Source organism: Plodia interpunctella, chromosome 7 (genome assembly GCF_027563975.2).
Source record: "Plodia interpunctella isolate USDA-ARS_2022_Savannah chromosome 7, ilPloInte3.2, whole genome shotgun sequence".
Taxonomy (NCBI): Eukaryota; Metazoa; Arthropoda; class Insecta; order Lepidoptera; family Pyralidae; genus Plodia; species Plodia interpunctella.
In genome coordinates, this window is record NC_071300.1 from 5408552 (window position 1) to 5432788 (window position 24237).

The 24237-nt window shown below is 33.6% G+C and overlaps 1 protein-coding gene across 3 annotated transcripts in view; it reads left to right on the forward strand.

Annotated features, from left to right (window-relative positions):
• The window catches only part of foxo (forkhead box, sub-group O), a 69965-nt gene that overhangs the window by 30105 nt on the left and 15623 nt on the right, over positions 1 to 24237 (forward strand). The window lies entirely within an intron of this gene.

Here is a 24237-nt window from a genome sequence, read left to right on the forward strand (position 1 = left end):
TATTCTTTGTATATACAAGCCCAAAGAATATTTGCGATATAACAGTTATCTCAAACCAAAAAGATGATATACCTACAAATATAACGCTCAAATATATTTATATTCAAAATTTAATTGTTATCTGGAACATTATGGAATGAATGCTGAAATTATTTTAGGATTGTTTTGCTTCGGAAAGATTCTCATTTACAGTCCGGTGAGTATATAGGATCCAATCACTTGAGCGTGCGACTGTGCAGGTGTGCGCGGCGTAATATTATCGTACAACTGATAGGACACTTGATGCCTTCCTTATCAACGACGATTAGCCCTCACCCACGAGGTCGGTCTAATTAAAGGAATTCTAAGGTGGAAAAATAACTCATTTTTACACCAGCATTTTCAATTTCTCGTATTATGTTTTACCCCCAAGTATATCTAAGTAACAAATTTATAAATGGCCATGCGCAACGTTTTCTTGCGACATAAAAAAAAACTTATTTATATAAAATGATCAAGTTTGTTTAATTCAATTTTTTTCCAATACGATCAGTATGCATTTTACCAACTTTATGTCGGAAGTGTACATAATGTTTAAATAATAACTACCTTAAATAAATTTTCTTAATTACTGTCATAAAAAGTAAGATCAGGCAATTAGCTGAAAATTTAGACTATAATAAATCTTACGGAAAGAATTTAAACTGAAAATTAAGACATCAATTTAGTTGAAGCGAAATGCATGCAGAGTAGTTAATCCACATACCGGCATGCATCGGCTAAATGCATTACTCGAATTAGCCCAGTGAGGCATAGCAAAAAATTCAATTTGCCAGAACGCGGCACGAGAAAAAAGCAAGGCCGGTAAAAATTATAACCGTTTTTCCGGAAGACCCGTCCAGAGAATAATAGGGTGCGGACGTTCGCTAAATCCGATTAAGCCGTCTTGTATGGCCAGTCCTTCATATCTCGAGCTAAATACGAATCATTTTTCCATCCATGAACATTGGTTAGTTTTTTATATTAATTTTTATTTGCCCAAATGGAAAAAAATGATTTTGTGCTATAATATTGATTGTAATAAAGAATAGGTACAAAATAGGTAGGTAAAAATAGATTTGATTTAATAATATATTTCTTTATAAGATTCTTATTTATAAGTTTTTCGAAGGTCTGTGAGTTTTATGAATTTTCTTTTCTACTGAAGTTGTATTGTAATTACGCAAAAAGTAAACATTCTTTGTAAAGTGAAATAGGTAAGGTATCCATATCCACCCACTTAACAGATGAAGTCATTTATAAATTAAATTCGGTAAAACTTGCCTTGAAATTACTAAATTAGTAACTTATTTTTTGCTATGTAAATGTTAACTTTAAATTCAAAGTCTGCAAAAAAGGGTTCCCTAAACAATGATTGCGTGGACACGGAAATATCTTTTGGTAAGTAAGGAACCAATCTGCCAAGGTTGACCGGTACTGAAGGGCTTGGAAACCGGTACAACTTTATCACTACAAAGTTATGTAACAGAAATTAATGTAAATTATGGAACTAGGAAGATTTTTTTTGTGAGGTATAGCTTATTCAATTATCGGGTAATTTATCAAACTCTATGCTTTTCAACTACTTATATCCTATATTTATAGTGGAGAATGTTTTTATTATATTAGTCATGTTTTTGGCTTGATATCAAGGATGTTGATGAAATTGAAAGCGAGCTAAGGGCATGGTCAGTGAGAGGGAACTAACTATCTAGCTCGCAACTCGTTGATCAACTCAGAACAACTCTTATGTAAAAACCTAGTAAACTTAAAGAAAAAACTTCAGACACTTCAGTGGCAATCCCAGAAAGATGGCAACTCCATTTCCAAGAGAGAAATACCTACTGAGTAATAAAAGGGTAGATGATAGCACATTGATAAAATTGCAGTTAGCCGAGGTAACGCTGTGTTATTAATTATGAAAATAATAAAAGCATAGTCTCTGTTTATGTTGGAGTTATTTTTTTTTAAATTAGGCTGTAGGTATCCCACTACTGGACAGTCCGGCCCCTTTTTTAAATTAATTTCAAGATTTCTTATATAAATATTTAGAAGAATACTGATAAAAATAATAATTTTGATCTCTTGAGGTCGCCACGCCGTCTCCTCCTTGGTCTGCCTCTGTCTAATACATAATATGTACCAAAAAATAATGTATTTGACTCTTATGAATAAATTCATTCCTTAAAAACATACATATAAGTTTTCTAACATCACTACGATCTGTGGCGTAAAACATTACCCGGTAACATTATGCAGTTAAGGCTATAAAGTGGATCCTTTGATGTTTCCTGGATTTTAACAATCGCACCCTGATCTCCGGGATAGAATCGGGATAGTTTATCACTGGGACGCGTTTGCTTGCGTCACATTATGCCATCTCTTCAATTTATTCCCTCTTTAGAGTGAGAATATTGTAGAACGCGTGCTACTTAGCAATATGTATTTGTTCCATTGTAATAATATGATGTCTTAATCATGTCTTATAATTTAATCAAAAACATCTTAGAAAGTTTGTTTGAACAGCAGGTAAATTCCACTGTGTTTTTTACGGATGGTACTCGAATTGTCTGAGTGAATTAGTTAGTATTAATGGTGTTCCTACATGACAAAAGATTGTGGAATAACAAAACATCAAATTTTTGTCAAATATAAACGCGTATTTGTATACCCTGACATATAATGTCTACAGAACATACTTTGGCTTTTTGAATTTTACATCACAGTTAGAATTTCAAGAGCACGGTGGTGTGAAGTTAATTGTTACTCTAACGTTCTTTCATTTTTTCTTGCGCCTATATTATCAAGGGGAATTTAATGGCTGCCATACATATAGCGTAATAAAATCACATTTACATAATATATCTTTACTGTGCTTTGTAACTTTTTCAAGCTATTGTTTGATTACTAAAATGTCTTTCCGCATGATTTGTTTTTATTTTAACGAACTACTTTTTCGACATATAAATATGAAAACATAGAAAAATTAAGGAGTATTCCTCTCTAGTGCCCACTTCCATATTCGTATTTTCTATTGAAATCCAAAATCTAACATATGATAATTTGGCACTCTGGGAAGCCATTTTTACGTGTGCAAGATAGCATAATTAATTTTATTTATAAATTGGATGGACTATGGACGGACAAGGCAAAGCGATATAAAATTAGCTACATTTTTCCTGTTTCATTCTACGCTGTCAAGATTTGACTACATTATGAATAGTTTTGTTTTATTTTAGTGTGATGTAATATTCATCTTTATAATAGGTTTTCGCAATAGTTCCTATATTTTTTCGTCTGCAAACCCTTGAATAATTAGTAAAGTAACACATCACATCACATATACTTATTTTCATTTGAAATATCTATTAAATGAACAGAACAAAAATTGAAGTTTATTTTTATATGTCATTCTAAAGCTATGTGATAATATATTATAACATATAAAACATTTTTTAAATGTTTTAATAGTGGATTAATTAATCATAAAAACAATGGCTACCTAATCGATAGCAGGTGTCTAAGTTATATTAACGAATGATTTGTTAATCTAAAAAATCTCGTGATATTCGGTGTCATAACTTTAATTTGATGCGTCAACAAATACAATATGTTACGCATACGAACATAGTAAAGCATAACTATTAAGTACATAAGTGTGTGGGACGCCTACGCAAAATGCCGAGTGCAATGTCACCCTGGCAACCTTGAAGCGATGTTAGGTTAATCTCGAGGACGTTGACCAAAGCATATTGCGACTTGATGTAACAATAAAACGAGAGGAACCCACCGATTTTATAGTCCAGCTGTCCAGTGATTATATAAAAATATTGGTTTCTATTCGTGTATTTTGGGGATTTTCAAGGCAAGACTGAATAACATTATTAAAAAAATTGATTGGAATTCATAAAGTCACATAACATTTACTTATGGTATGCTGCTAATAAGTATAGTGCTGCTATGCCCGGGTAAAAAAGTTTGCCCAGTTCACGCCCATGCGCAAACCCATTTCTGCTGCTGCTACAAGTTCCTAGCGCATTTTTTGCGTTCTCGCGTAGTCTGTGAGAGTCAAGGTCGTTCATTTGTACTAAAGTTAAATTCGGATCTTCGTCTTAGCATAATGTATCACATCCCTCGACAAATGAGTTCCCAGTACAAATACAGTCTAATAAGTTTTGACAAGAATTCAAGGCTACAGTTTTTGTTAAAACATATCAAAGGACAGGCGGACTCTTAATCAATGCACCACCACCCGCACCAATAAAAACTAGACACTTGATAATTTTAATTTGCATGCGTTTTGTGAAAATGGCCGGTTAATGTGGATAATCTGCATAGTTACTGGTGGCCAGTCACTAATGCATGCTCATTCAAGAGTCAGGCCGAGTGAACCCAGCAATTCGCAGCTCACGAGGAGTCAATACAATCGGACGGTGCATTTTATAGTTACCATTTAATTTGTGAAACATTTTTTGTATGTAATAGTTTTTTTTTTTCACTTTAAGTATAATTATTAGTAGTTGCGGGTCGCGCTGCCCATAAGAATTATACTAGCACAATTGTTTTGGAATGCATTTATTTCATGCATTAAAATCCCAAGCATTACCTATGTTTATAGAATTTCAAGAAGATAAAATTATTATTAATTATTAATTTAAAATTACGCAATGTTCGATTTCAGGTTTCCTAAGGAAAGTTGACGTCAGGGCCGGTTGTAAAAACACAGCTGAATCTTCAAAATTTTAAAGTTTTTTTTTTATGTTGACTCCCGGCTTGGCTTCACCACCCCGAACGCAACCAGGAACATACAGAGATAGAATGCGTATTCAACAGAAAATACATTATCCACCTGCATGGGCAAAAAATGGTCTGTTTTAATTGCCCATTCATTTCATATGCTTTATGTAGCAAACGATGTATACCATTTACATTACAATTCATTGCTTTCGATATCGGAATATTCATGATCATATTTAAAAATTACAGATGAAAAATACCTAGGAATGAAAACCCATCCTCGCATTGTGTTTCAAACGCACAGAGTTGCTTTATCCCTTAAACTCACGCTACGGCCTCAGGGACAATAACTGAAATAAACAAAAGGCATTATTGAATTACTCACTCTTCTTTGTAGATCGGTACAATTTTTTTTCAGAATTCTAAAAGCACTGTGCTATTTTAGCTAGCAAATCACCAAATTACCGATGAGTGGGCACAAGTGGGCAATGCTCATGACAAATGCAATAAGTCGGCAATTTAGCCGGCGTAGACTTTACTAATTCAAACACGGATAAATTCATTTTTACACAACGTCAAATTCGCTGTATCTGAACTAGGGTTGCCAAATAGCTTGTCCGGTGTCCAGGAATTTCGCAATGTTTTCCGGAATTCACAAATGCTAGTTTTTACAAAGTTATCGTAAGAATAACTTGGACCATGATTACTAGGTAGTTTATTATATAATACAGTAAATATAATAAACTAATAGTTTAAGGTTAAAATAATATAATATTTACATAATAGCCAACGGTTCTTGGTACCTAGCTTCTCGGATCCATCAAAACTCTGATTTCGTACGCGCCCCCAAGAAGTGATAAGTTTTGATCTGGCAATCCTTGTCATACAATAACTGCTTTACATTCTTCAATCGTAAAATTTTGTGATTAGCAAACAATTTACTTACGAACAATGAGAAAAAGTGTAAGAAATGATTATTATTTAAATCTAAAAAACATTGAATAATATATATTTTTTTAAATCTTCAACCTTTTTCATTCATGGCGCGCTGTCACACGAATGATAGCATAAAGTCTAACATCAACTCAACCATAATTATTGAAATCCGATTAAAAACATTCTGGATTTTTGTTAGAAATAAAACTCCAACTTTTATAGGGACAATATATGCGTATAAAATTCGTCAGTGACATAAAAATTTACACCGTATAAGAATAAAACCGTGCGCACATTGGAATAAAATAAAAAGAGTCGCCATATTTTGCAGAGTTTGAAACTTGTTATGATCAGAGCATGTAGAGAACGAGTCGTGATCTGCGGGCAAAGTGCGGGTTTGCATTTCACTTCTCACTATCGAATCGAAACCAATCGCATTGCGGTGTGGTTGTCGTTGCATCACAATGGCGCACTGTGATTGGTTAGCTGCGTCTCACTGCGAATCGATTCGATGGTAAGATGTAAATAACACAATGGCACTATGCACACTGAAATACAGTCATTGTGTAAACTTTCCGTTCGCAATTTATGTCAGTGGAGAAGTATGTTCAATAACTTTTGCATCAGACGAAGAAAAACTCTAAATGTAGTCTAGTATGGAAGTTTTATGTAACCTTTCATTAGCTAAAAAAGAGCTCGTAATCATCAGTCGCTGAAGTCCGGTTCGGTTACGATGCGACAGATAGACATACTGATATGACAAATGAAACTGTTATACCGGTTACACACTATCACCGAACTCAAAGAGATTCCTAAACGAATGCATGATCATTGCGTAGTGATTATGAGAACTAGCAATGTATACTGTATTTACCGCAATGAAAAACTAGCAATGTATACTGTATCCGTTTCATCAAAGTCAAATATCAAAGTTCGGCAAAGTGCACCTACCATCCGCAAATTATCCATATTACTGTAAAAATGTGCCGATCGTCGCTACATATTATCTTATACACATGGGTGTAAGAAAAAATGTAGAATTATTTGCATATAATAATGCATAATGACAAATCATCATCATGACTTGTAATCACTGTCAAAGTCATCAATTACTTAAATCGTGTCGTATCTAAATAATTTTAAACTACAGATTTTCATTTGTACACTGTATATTTCGTCCGAGACATTTTCCTAAACAATTCATTGTATGATCACTGCGAATATAACTTTACTCGCTAAGTACGGGCAGCATTTAGCGTTCTCTTTTTAAACTTCTTTTTCAGTCCGCGGAAGTTTTCCTTCCTGTAACATTTTATCGTGAGCTGTTTCCACGAGGCGATCACATCGAGTTAATAAGTTCCAGTTTCGATGGCTCCTGCGTTTTAAACTTTTAGGATATGAGATAACAAGCTAAGAAAGGGAGACGCCGATTTGGCTAAGTCCACTTTAAGATCTCTGCGGATTACTTTGTTTCTTTCGAAGGAAAAGATCTTTTAAGTACTTGTCGAACGAACGCGATGACGTTATAAGTTTCGGCATTTTCGCTTCTTTTACTGATCATAGAGTTTAAACGAGCGTTCTTACATTGGTTGGTTATTTTATAAACTATCTATGTTTTAATTATTCTAGAGAATGTATTTTTAAATTTCAATACCAAATTTATATGCTCCTACATCCTGAAATCCTACACCATCAAATAGTTTATTTTGTTTTTTAATATCAATTGCCATCACTTTTGAAAGTATTTTTGGTTAATTAATTTTATTTTGGTTGGTACATAGTCACGGTAGACTTTACTCATACAGAATAGCAAAAAATAAATAAAACATTCAACTTAATATACTACTTATTACTTATGTATATGTATATTAAATTAAAGTAACTATAACGTTACAGTGTTATATAATAAGTAGACGATTTAATAATTTGATAATTCAATGAACTGTCTGACTCAAACTAAACGTTTATTACTCCGATGAACCGAAACAAAATCCAAAGTAAATTCATCACAGTGATAGCATTTTGGAGCTAACTGTCGAAGTGTTGAAGTTTAGAGAAAGATTCGCAAGAAAGTTGTCCTAGACAGTGCCCGAGTCGGCGCCCGCGCTGCGAGTGAACAAGTAAAACGGAACGGTGATAGGCTTTGACACACGGATGTTTTATAGCATATTAGGAAAACGAGCTGTGCTATATTTGTTTACCCTTGCTTTCAGGCAGTTCAGGGAACATTTGCCTAATGGTAAGCAAATGCAGCAGTCTGTGGATACAAACCACCGATACCTGGACATGATATGTGTCATTATGACACGTGGCGTCTACAGTGTCTCTGGATGGTCCAGATTACTTCAGTCCCTTTTGTTTTTTACATTTTACAAAGAAATGATTTTTTCCATAACTTGACGAGTATTTATTTCCTACTTCTATGAACTCTGACAATGGAAATATGATACTGTTTAATTAATTTGAAGTCATAAACAATATTTTCTCAATAGTTAGCTAACGCTTAAGAAAAATACTATTTCATCAAATAATCATGACGAATATCCCTAGATATTACCCTAGTTACGAACTTGCAAACTCTGGCTGGCGCCTTGCCGGCTTCATATTTTTTCTGGGCAGCACCTAAATTACCCTTGGACCTAATAGTTTTCACCTATTACGGTGGGCGACCCAAATTTATCGCTTTCGACTGTTGATTTATTCGCGAACCGACCGGATTAACTACCGCTAACTTGGCGATAGTTAAGACTGCTATCTCTGGTGTTTCAGGGCGAAAGCTCTTTCCTTTTATCTAAATTGGTCCGCTACCAATAAAGATTCGCCGACGACTGTCGTAAACCATTCGCCCCATACGCTTCATTATGGGGCAAAGTTTCAGATATGATGGAACCATTTTATTGTCCACCGATGTCGCGAGATCTCTATCGGTAATGGGATTTGGTGGCGCGACTTCCGAGCCTCGGATTGGTCCGGGATTTGAAACGGCACTCGATTACGGTTACCTAAGTCAATGAAATTTTACAGTGGTCCATCGAACTTGAATACTTTGCAATACCTTTTAATATATTCATTCCATATAATTAGTTTAAAGTCCCAAAATAAATCATTTTGATCCATAGTGAATAGAATTCATCACAATAAATAAGTACTTTATCGTCAAATAATTATTCATCTTAACCGTAAAATGAAATACAAAATTACGTAATAGTAAATAAATGCATTTAGAAATTACAATCAAAAATTTATTAATTATAACCTCACCCCCTTAAAAGTCGTTCTTGCACCCCTAAAATACTGTGATCGTGCGTCAGAGACACATAAATCTTTCTCTAATTGAATTTGTCATAAAAATTGAAAGTTTTCGCGCTCCGGAACTCTTCGAACTAGTTTTAATCCATTCTATACCGAAGGGAACTTCTAATTTATTGTAAGTGCCAAGTTTGCTATCTCTTTTCTATATATCCGAAACTTTACCCTTGTTTCACCTACGCTTATGTAATGTGTCTGTCTGCAATCTAAATTCGACATCTTCGTCTAAGCGTACTCACCAATTTTCTTTGCATTAACTTAGCTTATTAATTTGATTGAGCATTATTATAGCAATCACCAATATAACCTTTACATAAATATTTTTATAAATTACACTTCCTTGTTAATTTTCAGAGTTATTCCTCTTCATAAAACACGGGTGTTATTTGTAAAATATATAAAAAGAAGAACTATAAAATATATAAAAATTTATATACTTATTTTCATGATTCAAATGATCAGCGATGTTTCATAAAATAAAATATTTCGCGGCCATAAAACTCTCCTGAAAGAGTACGGGATACACGAAAGATTCGCAAGAAAAGAGATTCGCAAGCAGAGTCGCTGGAGCAGTTCTTACATCAAATAACTCCTGGCGAATTTTAAGGTTTTAAGGTATCTAAGCCGTAAAAAGTTTCGCTATTCCGATTTTACGTATCGTCCCAATTACCAGTTTGAAAGAGTGCCAGCCGTAATAAATCAGTGCGTATATTCCTGGGCCGACATTGTAACTTCTCTAGCTTTATGCGACAGAACTATGTCAATCTAACTTTTAAGATTATCACTTCCGCGTTCGCCTACCTGCTTGTTTATAGGGCTGTAACTCACGGAAAATAAAATGTTGATATGATTCACATGTTTGCATAAAACTTTATTTTTTGTTTGTTGTAATGAAATATGTATATATAAAATGTGTGTTAGATAGCAAATTTGCATGTATGACGTTCTACTATACCTAGAAACAATGAATAAAGTTAGAAGTAAGGACCAAATGTTATAGAAAGCTAATTACCTATAAATAAATTAAATATCGGGTTACAATAGAAAAAAATATCAAATATAAGATTTAAATTCAACCTAAAATTTTCTGATATTAATATCTAACTTCTAATAATAATATAAACACTAGCGAAGTTATCTCAAGTGATATCAACGAACACTCCAATATTTTCTTTTTTATTACAATAGACGGGGCGAGAAGCGCCGCCGCACGTCATGAAGATTTGTTCGTTACGTTTTCATTCATGCTGCATCTAAACATCTTACAATAGCTGATCACAACCCTGAGTAAAGGCATCACTCCATTGCTCGTGAGATAGGTTTTTCCAATTAATTTATTACGTAATAGTATATGTTATCTTGTTACTAGGTATAGTCTTCTTTATTTTCTAGTATGTTATTTATTACTAACGCAAATCTGACATGACTTTTACGACTACCTACCGAGATCTAGTAGCAAGTAGTCGCATACACAACAGATTGGTATCTGGTAGTCAATAATATTATTGCAATCAGTTACTTTCCGTCTTGTTATCTCTTATCACATTTCCTTCCTCTAAGTGTTATGATTACAAATCTGAATTGCGATAGTAAGAACAAAGTTTTGTAAACATAATCTAAGTAATAATTATGATGAGTACATATAAGCATAATGTTAACATTATTTTTCCTGTTAATATTCAGAATTATAGTTTTTTATGTTGTGTATGTTTTATCTTTTTTTTCACATTTTAAATAATAGTGTAGTTTTTAATATATTTATTAATTGACGTCTTAGGGGAAAGGCTGCGGTGAAGCTTGTTACGCCGCTTTATCTTCACCTGCGCATTGGAAGTAGGCGGTTTAAGTCATTTGATGAATAAACGATTTCTTAGATTCATACTGGCTCAAAGACTTACGAACAAATATTCCACCATTAAAAAATGCTTGTTATTATCCATCGCTCAGCATCGGCAGTGGAAAACTAAGCTTAGTCCGCTGGCGACGCACTGGCGCGCACTCCCCCGCTGCCGAAAAAAGTTGCAAGTTGCGGGGCGGCGCCAAGGAACATTCAAATTTATCGATTGTCCCCCGCCTCATTACAACATCCCTCAAAACTTACCCACTCACTAACTTAGCCCTTTCTGAACACCACTATTGCCACATTACTTTTTATACCCGAGGCTGTAGCTCATTTTTTCATCGCTAGTTATTATTGTCTGTTAAACTTTAAGTGCTCGACGGCTAACTTTCGATGTCTTCGTGATTTACGAGATGCCGTTTGGAAGTGTTTTATCGAGCATAAATGTAAGCTCGCTGGTTGAGATTGAAGGTCGACAGTTACGAGCAGTATGAGCAGTATAGGTCAACTCAGATGCCAGAACGAGAATATATGTAGAATAATTGTAGATCTACTTCATCCAATTGAAATAATATGCAATTTAGTGACATGTGTTTCGTATAAACTTTCATAAATTGACGGATATATTTCGTATGAAATAATACGATTCTACGTCCAATGATATGCAGTAACATAAGACACATTCAATAAAAAGTGTGGATATTTTTAAACATGGAACGTCTTCGGCCGTGGCCTCCTGAACTCGGAATACGGAATGTTCATTTTCGGTTGAGTGTTAAACTGTTAAGTGAGGATGCGAAGGCCATATATCTCGTGAAGGAAGGAGCGATGTCGTCGAACAGTAGTTTCACATCGGGTTGGGGGGTAGAAGGGGGGGGCAATGATCCATTAATCTGGCAGAAGCCCATGTGGCGCCAGCGACGTACCTGCGACGCGTCGCGCGGACGCCTACCTACGATATGCTCGCACATTTTCAGTAGAGAAGAAAAGCTCCATGCAAAATGATATTGCGCAATCATAGTTCAGAAACACGTGACTTGAAAACTCAGCAGAAAATACAAAAATAATAATATTGGTACAGCACATAAATTTACCGATATTCATTACAAATTCGTCATAAATTCACATGAAAATTGCACGATACAAGTGACTGTACTGCGTAAATTCCTACTGAAATGAAATGTTTTGTATTTACTTACGTACATGTCAATATATAAATAGGTAAGCCAAGAGAAGCCACTAAGTTGAGTGTAAAACTGTACTTACCTGTACCCAGAAATATCGTCATGTCATTTATAATTGACATAAGTATTTTTATTGTCCATTTTCCCACTCATGTGAGATTGGCACAGTATGTTTCAATTCTTCTACTCTTTGTGCCACTTGCCATTTCTCTCGACACTTTCATTCTTACTGTCTTTTACGTAACCCACCCATCCCATCTTTGGTCAACTTCTATTGTTGAAACCCTTTGCTTTCATTTTGAGACTTGGTGATACATTTCTGTATTCTCAGTATTTTGTATTTTTAACTTGTACAGTGCAAATATGTATTCAATCGTTAGGATCCGTTCATTGTGTTCATTCATTCAATCACTCAACGTTCAGTTTTATGGCGGCAATAATGTCCGTAAATAAAGTAGTACAAATTGATCGTAAACTCGATGTTACTGTTATCAATGGAATGTTACTATGGGAGATAGTTTGTCACATTATCACTTTTGTTAAGCATTAAACTTACTGTTTACTTATCTATATGGTCAATGGGGGCTACTTTGTCCAAAAAGCAGTTTATTGTGACCCGTATCAACATCGTTAGGTAGTATGCGTTTACCAAAATTTTGTTAAAAAACAAAACTCATACAGTGAATAAATTAATTGTGATTAAATTGTATCAAAACTATAATTGCAATTGTTGCATACGGATATTGACACATTTTTCAGAGACGGGTCAAAGTTTAAAGTTACTCGGCACTTCTAGGTCATCTTTATTCTAGCTGGATTAATTAATTTCATTCATTCATTTAATTTAATTGGATGTTTATCTATATATGTATTTGTTATAAAATATAGTATCGTTGAGTTAGTATCCCATAACACAAGTCTCGAACTTACTTTGGGGCTAGCTCAATATGTGTGGTTTGTCCTCATTTATTTATTTATTATTTATTTATTTAATTTAATTCTTAAATTATCAGATGAATAAATTCATCAGACTTCTATAAGTACTTCTTACATTTGACGTACAATAAAACCTAACAACATTTGTAATACCCCGTCTGTCCATAGGAAGTAGGCCTATAACAGTGTTATAAGGTTCCGGACAAGCCAGTCGTCCCGGAAGTTATTCTTGGTACGGCTTTCCTCCTCTTTATTGGCTGTAGTAGCCCTCTGAATGTTAGGCCTCGGCCTCAATACAGACTTCTGAAAAAGGCCTCTTCAGTAGTTATGTGATAAGGTGACGTACTTTGAGTAGCACTATAACATTTCTTTGCTGTATGAGTTATACAAATACATTGTTATAAACACAGGCATATAGTTGCAATTTACGAATCTTGTGTTTTCACCACAAACTTTGGTATATAAATTAATAGCTGCGTCCCGGGGTTTTCTCCGGTGGGAATATCGAGATAAAAGGGATCCTATGTCACTGAAATAATGGTGTAGGAATTTTGGAAATCGAATGAGTCGTTCCAAGATTATCCCCTACACATAAATTTACAACCATTTCCTAATTATAAATATTCGTATAGATTTTCTATAAGTATTTCCTTTTACATTACATTCATATTATTAATTACTTTATAAATAAATATATAATACATACAGGCAAGTCTTTATAAATACTAGATATACTAATACAACTAGGAAACCCAATTTTTCGTAAACGCTGCCGAATTTTCCACGTAATATTTACAACAGAGGTAGAGACAAAACGGTATGATAATTGTAGCAATTTCGTTGGCAATTCACTAAGTGGAATATTTTACTTATCCTACTGTCGTCTCGCGCGGCACGACTACCTCGCGTTATATATTGAGATGTATAGCCGGCATTCATTACACGCACCTAGCTAATAAAATCTATTGACTATCTATCGACAAGACTGTAATGATTGATACCAGCGCGAGGGCGCTGATCGTTTGCAATATCGGCAATAATCATACAATACATACTTAATTTAAAATAATGATATTTTTCATAATAATTGACAAACTTACAGTATATAGTACAAAGTACAGCTTATAATTATAAATGTGATTTAAAAACTGATAAACTGTACTGATAGTGATAGCATCAATCAAGGTGCCCGATAATGGCTTGAACCCTGATAACAATTGCAGAATAGACGGAGCATTCAATTTTGCGCGAAATACGAAGGTTCGCAATCGAAATACATCTCGAGAAATGCATCACAGACATAATATGTCCGTCGTCATATATCTTACCTCCAGAATTGACACAAGGCGCACACAGACCATAAACTTTTCCCGCAAAAACTTTAACCTGCCATATTTACTTAAGATATTCCCCTCGAAACAGCGATAGCTTGACGAGTGAAAAGTTTTATTGCCGTGAGTAGATAGGTCATGCTCTAACCGGTGAAGTTTCCACATAAATTGGCGGTCATTTGACGCGAATATGCTGACTGAGGGAGTAACAAATATGCCAAGTTAGGATGTTATAACAGCGATATGTAAGTTCTGTGATACTTCGCCATTAAGTTTATGGAAACGACGGTCGAGATTACATCACACTCCCTGAAAGCTTTATGTAATTCTTCTTTCTGCGTCTTCTACAATAGGTAACGGAATAAAATTCTCCACTTTTGAACGGGTGGCGCTATTAATCAAGAAGACGGATTTTATGGCAGTTGTAAAAATTCGTCTTTACGTCGAAAAATCTCTGAGTGAAAAATTGGAACGTAATCTGTCAAACGGTTCCCTAATTCTAATTTAATTAGCGGAGGAAGTTTTTCACGCGTGGGACGCGCGAGCGACAATGACGCGTTAAAATGATTAATTTTTGCCGAAGCAGTGATGCCCCGAGTGCGTCTGCCGAACGATTAATCTTTTCTTTGCAGCATTGTGCCGCGAACCCGGTATTTTTTCTGTCTTACAATACCATTAAGAAAGTGCCGCAGCTAGTTGGTATTTCACGGCTCCTCGCCGCATCGTTAGCCCCATTGAAGGATTGAAAAGGTGTTTGCGTTTCGCGAGAAAATAGGTTCCCCTCGATATTTTAAAGATTTTTCGGAATCACTTAGGCTTCGATAGTTATTATACTTCGAGAACGAAATGTTTTAATCTTCCATCGTCATTCGCTGACAATGGATTCAGTAAAATTTTATACAGTCATTCCTCGTTCGTTCAACTGAAAGAGATTCTTTTTAGTAGATTATTTTAGACGTTGCGTTTAGATGCACTTCTTTGAAGTAAAGTTGTATTGTAAGATGTTTTTGTATAAAATAAAAGGTACATTTCTATGCGTTTCATTTGTTTGCATGAATTGCATAAATTTAACTACGCCTAGCTATTTGCAACCCAATTACGTATTATTATATATTTTATTTTAACCCCGTGGAAATTTGTGATAAGAACGATTTCAGTGAAATAGTTTGGCATCGGTTTTATTTATATTTTGAAGTAGGTGGGCACAGAGCCCATACAATTTTGCTACTGGTCCTTTATATGACAAATCTATTAAGTATATCTACAATTAATTTTATGTACGCATCGTTCATTGTTTCAACTAATATAATACGTAATTTGTACATACTACACGTACTACGTACAATACTTACATGTAAGTACTACTTCTAGTATCGTAACAGTGATTGAATATATTGCGGCAATCCATACTAATATTATAAATGTGAATGTGTGTTTGTTTGTCCGTCTTACGTCAAAACAGAGCAACGGATTGAGGTGAGTTTTGGTATGTCATAGACAATTTTATGAGCGGAGCCGCGGGCAGAGGTAAAGAATATTTGTATTGAATTTATTTGAGCATGTCTTAAACTCTTCAAATTAGAGACGCACTGGAAAATATCTTAGGTGGGGTCAAGACCGGCGATCGTCGGATTTAGATCTGGGTCTGAGCCAAGTTCCTGATCCCGACAAGCTTGTTGCATTAATTTCTTCATTTTTTTTTTCATATCTCATGCAGTAATTAGTAGCGTCGGAGGAATTGAAGTAAATCGCATCGGACTGCGAAATATTTTGGCAATAGTTCACTGAAAAGACATTGTGAAGGTCGTGGTCTAATATATAGCCAAGGGATCGCTTTATTTTAAATCCTATAAGATTTTAAACAAAGCTACTATTCACGAACAATTTTAATTTATTTAAGCATATAAACTTCGTAATCGCTGGACCTAATTATAAATTGATATAGTCACGGTTAAACATAAATGAGGTCATTATTGATAAAGTAATGGAACTGGATTTATACTTACCTAAAACTGCCAAGTTTACATGTGTATATATATATATATATATATATATATTGCATTTGGTTACTTAAACTTAACTAACAAAAATCCCGATTGGCCAATAATCTTAGCCAAATATATAACTTTTCTGGTTTTATTTATTTAATTATTTTAATAATTAAAACAAAAGACATACTTATATAGAATACTACCTGTCTCGGCTTCGCTCGGGTAAAATCATAATAAATTATACACTTACATATACTTATATTAGACACTTAAACCTTCCTATCTAATAAAGAAACTATAAAAATCGGTTGCGTAGTTTTCATACATTAGGGACAGACAGCGGGATGCTACTTTGTTTATACTATGTAGTGATTCGCATTTTATACAATGTTTATTCGCAATTTTCGACTTTTGGTCAAAATGAAACTCATACCTGCTCTGTATGGAACTATATATAAATTTTATTTATTTATATAGAAAATAGAGATTACTAACAAAAAATAAAAATCAAATTAGTATCTAGAGTGTTTATTATTCCACAATATGAAAATTGAGAAGAATTACAGGAATAGGGAAGGTCGATAATATAATTTTCACTAAAAACAAAACTTTGCTAATCGGAAATGAAATAACAATAGAAATGTTTGCAAAAATAAAAATTTGTTAATGTCACTCGATTAAAGCTCACTATACATTCCAGAACCTATAAAATCGTGATTTTGACACAAAAATAATACGAATTGGTATATGCTCTGCTCACTCATTAACAAATCAGTAAATAATAATATAGTAACTGAACAACCTCGAACGGCGTCCTTAGTAAATTTCCTGGTGTACATATATTTTATTAAACTTTAATCCTGGGTTATCATAGCTAGCTTAACCTTATAAGATACAAAAGGGAATACTTAGGTGTATTGATAAAAGAGCTTAATATGAAATGAAAAATTATGCTGATTTATTTGTATAAGAATGTTGTAATAGCAAGCATCATCTTTTTTCAAAGATATTAAAAGTTTTAAAATTATTTGTAGTGTATTCTGTACTATATTTAAATTGCATATCTAGTCTAATAGCATATCTAGTAGCACAGTACGTCTTATTGTGCTGTGCCTATATGCAAAATTCCCTAAGAATGATTGGTGACAAAGAAACAATGTTTGTCATGTTACTTGTGTAAAACGTTAAATTATAACTCCTAACAATTACTTTCATTACTGGTATTTAACATTCAAAGTGTGTTACAAAACTTGGCAATATTAATTTATGCCTCCTACATTTTCGGTCTATTTATCAACAGTAATTAAAGTTTATAAAGTACTAGCTGCGCCCCGGGGTTTTGCTCCCGTGGGAATTTCGGGATAAGAAAGTACTCTGTATGTTCTACCCGTGTACAAAATATCGTAGATTGTATTGTATGTAATATTTACATATTACATACATACCGTAGATTTTTGCGTGAAAGAAAACAAACATACACACATACGTCCTGACAAACTTTCGCATTTATAATATTAGTAGGATTTATAAGTTATTTAACGATAGAGACTGCGTAAAAATGTTCCGTCTTATTTTTTTAATGTTTCTATTTATTTTTATCACGGACTACCAATGTCTGCAAAAAACGATACTCTTTATAAGATGGCTTTAAAAGATATTGCTTGAGTAAATTTATGGCATTTTTAGCTGCATTATAGAGTACCCAAGTTCAAGTTCGTTTGATCTCAATAGAAAGTGTATTTTCAGGCAATTAATGAAAGTCATTTATATTTTAAGTATTACTTATATCCACGTAATACTTCAATGTTAATATCCAGCAACTTCATGACAATATATTACTGTTTATTTCGCAAATTACACTCATTGTATCGCGATCCGACAGGTATAGATACTCCAAAATGGTCTATAATGAAGTATTCAAATCAGGTCGCCGCCGGAATCCAACCTCAGTACAATCGAATTACGAAAATTTCAATGTTTTATTAAGTTAAACTTTGCTTCGGCAGCTACCTAAGTGAATTTATTCCTACTTAGTTATCAGCTCGAGGAAAAGTCATCTTGCTAACGTTTCGCTAAGTCGAATAATTAAATTTGTCAGTGGTGGTTGACACGTCAGGGTTTGGAAATTCCGCTGGATTTGGTTCGTCACGCGCCACCATTCTCCTACATCGGATTTCTATTGTGTAACCGTGATTCTCTAATTTGAATTATTTATTATTTGACTTCACATTTAATGGGGTCTCCGAGTGGTTCTGATTTTTTTATTAAGATTTGATTTACAAGTAACATCGGAAAGGAATCTTTAAAACTTGTAACACAACTATATCGAAACTAAAAATATATTAATCTTAAAGGTCTTTAGCACTCAATGAATTATTTTCGGCAAATCAGATTTTTCCGAGGCTCACTTTAGGGCGCTGGGCCACCTTAGATTTATTTTATTTCTCAAGGTTAGGATAGTATTTTGTAAAGAACGGTATTGTATTAGCCTGGTTTGGTAAGCTCCATAAATATAACACAAACGTTTTACGATTATATGCGCATTTATTTGAATAAGACGCGCATGGTAGGTATAAGAGGACATTTCGTTCCAAAAAACAACACTCTTTACTGATAGTTTTATTTCATCTAACGCTATTTAAATGTTTTTATAATACAATTTTTGTTGTTGTATTGCTAAAGCAAGTACCCGTATATGGTAAATAAAATCACAGGGGCCAAAGCTGCAGAACATTTGTTAATATAAATATAGTCTATTTGAATGTCCCCATGTTGTTGTTTTATATGTATAAGAAAGTCGGTTTAGTTGCATAATTTTACAATCTAAAATTCAGTATCGAATTTCAATGAATATTTTTTGTGAAAATTTATTACCAAAATAGGCTCGGCTCAAAGCTCTTTTTTTAACCTAATATTTACAGTACCTACCTTCTTTTTTAGAAGTAGTTAAAAATGTTAATTATATACATATGTCCTTGGTTATATCCGTTTTCATTATCTGACGTTTGGTTCAGTTTCAAATGGCCATAATTAATGTAAATGCTGTATAATTAATTGTAAATTTAGACCAGCTTACCTTAGACATGATATATTATTTTAAGTTTTCGGTGAAAAGATTAAGTTACTGACATACTTATTATTTACTCCATTTAGATTTAACAATCACAGTAAACATACTGTTATTGCTGAGCACATAATTTACTGTAATAATCTAACTTGCAGACATTTGAATCTGACCTCGTGTGAAGTGGTTATACCTACTGATAATTCTTGTTTTCTAAACATTTTAGTCATTAATAACACATTTTAAAAATATGTGTTGTCTTTCTCTTCTTCTTCTTTGACGACCTCGGTGGCGCAGTGGTAAAGTTTTTGCCACTGAACCGAGAGGTCTCGGATGCGATCCGCGGTCGGGTCATGATGGAAAATAATCTTTTTCTGATTGACCCGGGTCTTGGATGTTTATCTATATATGTATTTGTTATAAAATATAGTGTCGTTGAGTTAGTATCCCATAACGCATGTCTCGAACTTACTTTGGTGCTAGCTCAATCTATGTGTTTTGTCCTAATATATTTTTATATATTTTATTTATATTTATTCATTTTATTAATATTTATTTATTTTATTTATATTTATTCTCTCCTAGTTCAAAAAAATAATTTCCTTCCTTCCTTAAATAATTTCCTTTCTTAAAAAAAAATTACTTCCATCAGAAATCTATATTAATTAAATAATTTGGATAATCATCATCAGTCGAGACGCTTCGTCAATTCTCGTAAAACAAACGTCGCAATAATCTGCGGAAATCATAAGCCATCCAGTTAGGGGATTGCGTAACGCTATATAATAGCGGTGGAAATTCGACAAAATTTAAGTCGGTGGAGCATTATGCTACAAAATATGGAAGGTTGAGGATTGTCGCCTTACATTTCATGAGGTAGAATAATAATCCGTCCTACGAAATACGCGACGTGTGAAGTGTCCAATTTAAAGTCATGTTATGCATAATAAGTACATTTATTTTCTTGTATTATATTATAGTTAAAATAGCATAAATGAAATATGAAGTAAAAATAGTTTGTAGTCGTATATTTTTTGTATATTATCCTAACTAATATTATAAATGCGAAAATAAGTTTGTTACCTCTTCACGCTCTATCTACGCATATTCTTGAAATTTAGCATACATATAGTTACGAAGTATGGAGAAGGACATAGGGTAGGTACTTTTCATCCCGGAAAAATAATCGTTCCCGTGGGCCAAGCACTAAGTATATGACTCTACTACATACCTACATCTGTAAGTATCTGTAAGATTTTTGTTTCAGAAGATTTTTGTTTTCTCAAAAGATATAATATCAAGCTATAAACCAACGAGGACCATACACGAATATACCCGTACGCGGTAAATCATGTAAGTTTAATTTGTATGTACTTCACGTTTTTTGCAAATATTTTTTTCTATCTTACTTCTATATGTTCAACATTTTATGCTCAAGGGGACCGTCGAAGGAGACGGTTAATTCTCCCCATAAGGGTCGCAGTGGCGCCGAGGATCCTGCCGTAGACAAAATTGTAAGTACGCCGTGCTGCCTCGGTTTGCGTGGCCCGCTTCTTACCGAACACCAGGAGTCTATACTGGAAGAGTATTATAAAACCTGACAAAACTGACAAAACCTCAAAATAATGACCGAATGTATACACTACATTCAGTCAGCTGTAGTGTATATGTTTTTATTTTATTTCATTTATTCTCCTTACAACAATCGGCCTTTGGACATTTCAGGAAAAAAATGTTCTACACATTTTATTTTTGTAATTGAATAATTTGATGTTCTCTTATTTCCATTTTTTATAATAATTTCTTTTTTCTTTTAAAAATATTACTGCTATATTTGAGGCCGCAATAGCTCTCGACTTGTCTAGAATTCAGGATAAGTCGATGTAAAATATTGAATTATTTGTGGTTGTAATAAGTTGGGAAGTATTCATTAAACTTTTTGTTTGATAAGTGCAAAGTGGTCAGATTTTCACCTAAACATGTCTAAATTAAAAATAATCTAATTGTATTCATATCTAGATAAAATTTATATCTATCTTATTATCTCGAAGCAGCATACATACAATACCCGTTCAATCTTCACTGTAGCGTGGAGAAATACGACCGTGATGCCAATAGTCCATAATATATACCTACCGCCCAAAAAAACAGGTAAATTACACAACAAACCCAAGCGGTACGTGAATCCAGGCACCAGAAAATTCGAATTAAGTTTAGTCAGCTTCCTATAGCTCCCATAAATTATATGAGTCGAATAATTCTGACGAAAATTTCAAGACTGGAATTGAGATAGAAACAGTTTTTCTTGGTAACATACTTTGAGTGAGAAATAAGTATATTAGTTAGACATAATATACGCAATTAAGAACAGGCACATGCCATCAGTTGTCAATCGCTCATTCTCCTCTTATTTTTTTCATTTTGTCGTACATTTCTCGCTGTTTCTTGTTCACAGCATGCGTTTAACACGCCATTAAATATTAAATGAATCTATGTATAACGTGCTTCACAATAGTCGTCGCTGCGTAGTAAAAATGAAGGACACGTGGTATCTACTGTCGATCCCTCATTCATTCTTCCGTTATCGTAGATTCTCGTACTTTAACAACTCGCATCACATAACAAACGTGTCGTAAACAGTATCAAAGAACCGTGTATGATCAACACGATACACTCTAGCGATGAAAATTCCTGTGGAAAAAATGTTTACTGGGATGATTGAAATCATGTGTAAATTCAATCGTATTTTAAATTAAACCTTTAAAAGCGTTTTCTTTGCGTATGCATGCATAATAGATTTAAGTATAAATGTTTAAATTTGATGTGTCTAAAGAAGATCACGTCAAATTATTATCAATCATAATTATCTTTAGCACTTGTAATTATTATATTCTCGAGGTAGGTTGTATATTAATCTGTCCAATGGGTTTTGAACGTAAGTACTTGCCAGTGGTAAGGGCGAGTGGCGACAAATCCATCAAAGTGCCGACAGCCCATTTGTTGCGTGCGTTTTCACGCTTGATAAATCGTGAAACTTGTACATTTGCTCGATTTATGTACCAGTACCATTGTTGTATTTTACACACGTAAAACTGATTGGATGCATTCTTACATTGCGATATATTTCTTATATTATGGAAGCTCATTTATAAATAACTTGATATTGGTCATGATTAAATTAACAGTCCTTCTGAATTGAGCCGTAACTATGAAATAAAATTATAATTTTCAAATATAAGGCAATTTTTATGACAAAGTAATAATTATTTAGTTTTTTAAAATTTATTTCATCATTTTTTGACATGCCAGGAATCTAGGATTCAAGAGAAAAACATTGAACAAACCATGAAATTCATATGGGTTAGTTTGAAAGTCGGATCAACGGATGAATTTGAAATTTTCCATCGAAAATGGGGTACTGTATCAAATTATTATCAACATAGACTGTACTATTCGTTAACTGTATTTTGTGTTACGAAACAAAAATTTATTATTTATTTCATTCTGGTTCCGATTACTTCCGATGCCTGCAAAAAATCATAATCCGTTCTTATTTTGAGGACGTAAAGGCGTTCTTCACTGATGTTGCAGCGCAAGTATAATATCCTTATATTATTAGTTGTATATATACTTAATCCCCTTGGATTAAGTATATATACAACTGATTGTGCTCGGCTTGGTGTAAAAGTTAAAATATTGTTTTGATATTTCTGGAAAAATATAAAAATAACACTTGAATTATTTTTGGCTGCTGTCTACAAAGACTAACATGGTGCATAATCAGAACAAACGTGTCCCGCTCCACGCGTACCTACGAACATAAAATTTTGGTGATTTACATAAACGACTCTCAAAATTTATGCATCCCGAGTGTGATAGATGGCATTCCTGTTAAATTGCCCGTGAAAATCCCAAGATATTCATCACTGAATTTTTTGACGCGCACTATAAGAACGGGTAGGTACTTACTAGAAAGTACCACAGTCACCGAACTGTGTCGTAAAATGGCGTCTCTAGATGTACTTTCTATTTATGCTCAATTTTAAAGTATATTATAATTTTTATCATCATCATTTATTTTTTATTTAATGCTTGCGTAAAACTCTTATTTTCAATTCCAATTATTTCCAAAATGAATGTTTGTGTGAAACTTACAAATCCTGAATTTATTAAACCTAGAAATATTTATGTACTAAATCAAACTTTTTTTTTAATATAATATTTTTTTGTAATATAATACCACTAGTACTTTCATTAGTACTTAATATATGTATAGTTTGGATCTGAATATCACATTTTCGTATCTTTCTTTATCTGGCAATGAATATCTGATTATAAAAAAAATATTTATCGATATCTTCATATCTATATACACCTGTATAACTTAAAAGTATTTCAGAAAATCAAGTATCAAGAAAGACTTGAAAGAACTCGACAATGAGGACATTAAATCAAAGCACAAATCAAAGCAAGCAAATCTCTTCCCCAAAAAACTGTAGCCCAATGTTAAAATCCACCGCAAAAGCGTTAATACAGCTTTATTTTTCACAATGTTTTCACAATAGAGCATGAGCCAAGCCAAATGGTAAAATATTTATTTACATGGTTCTTTCGAGCTACTATGATCGCTGCCACCTGACAACGTTGCTACTGTCTGCTCAATTGTTTTCATTACAAACAAGACATTAATAAAAAAAGAACATTTGTATCATAAATCAGATGAAAATAAAAGCAAATATAATTGTTAGCCCTAAAAAAATATCCGAAGTCTGTGCCTAAATGCAAGCCGCTCTGTCGAGTAGTTAACTCTAGGTGGCAAATCTCACAGGACACGCGAGATTATTTATGGAGTATTTTATTGCTAAACTTCACTCTCTGCTGCGGTTGCCTT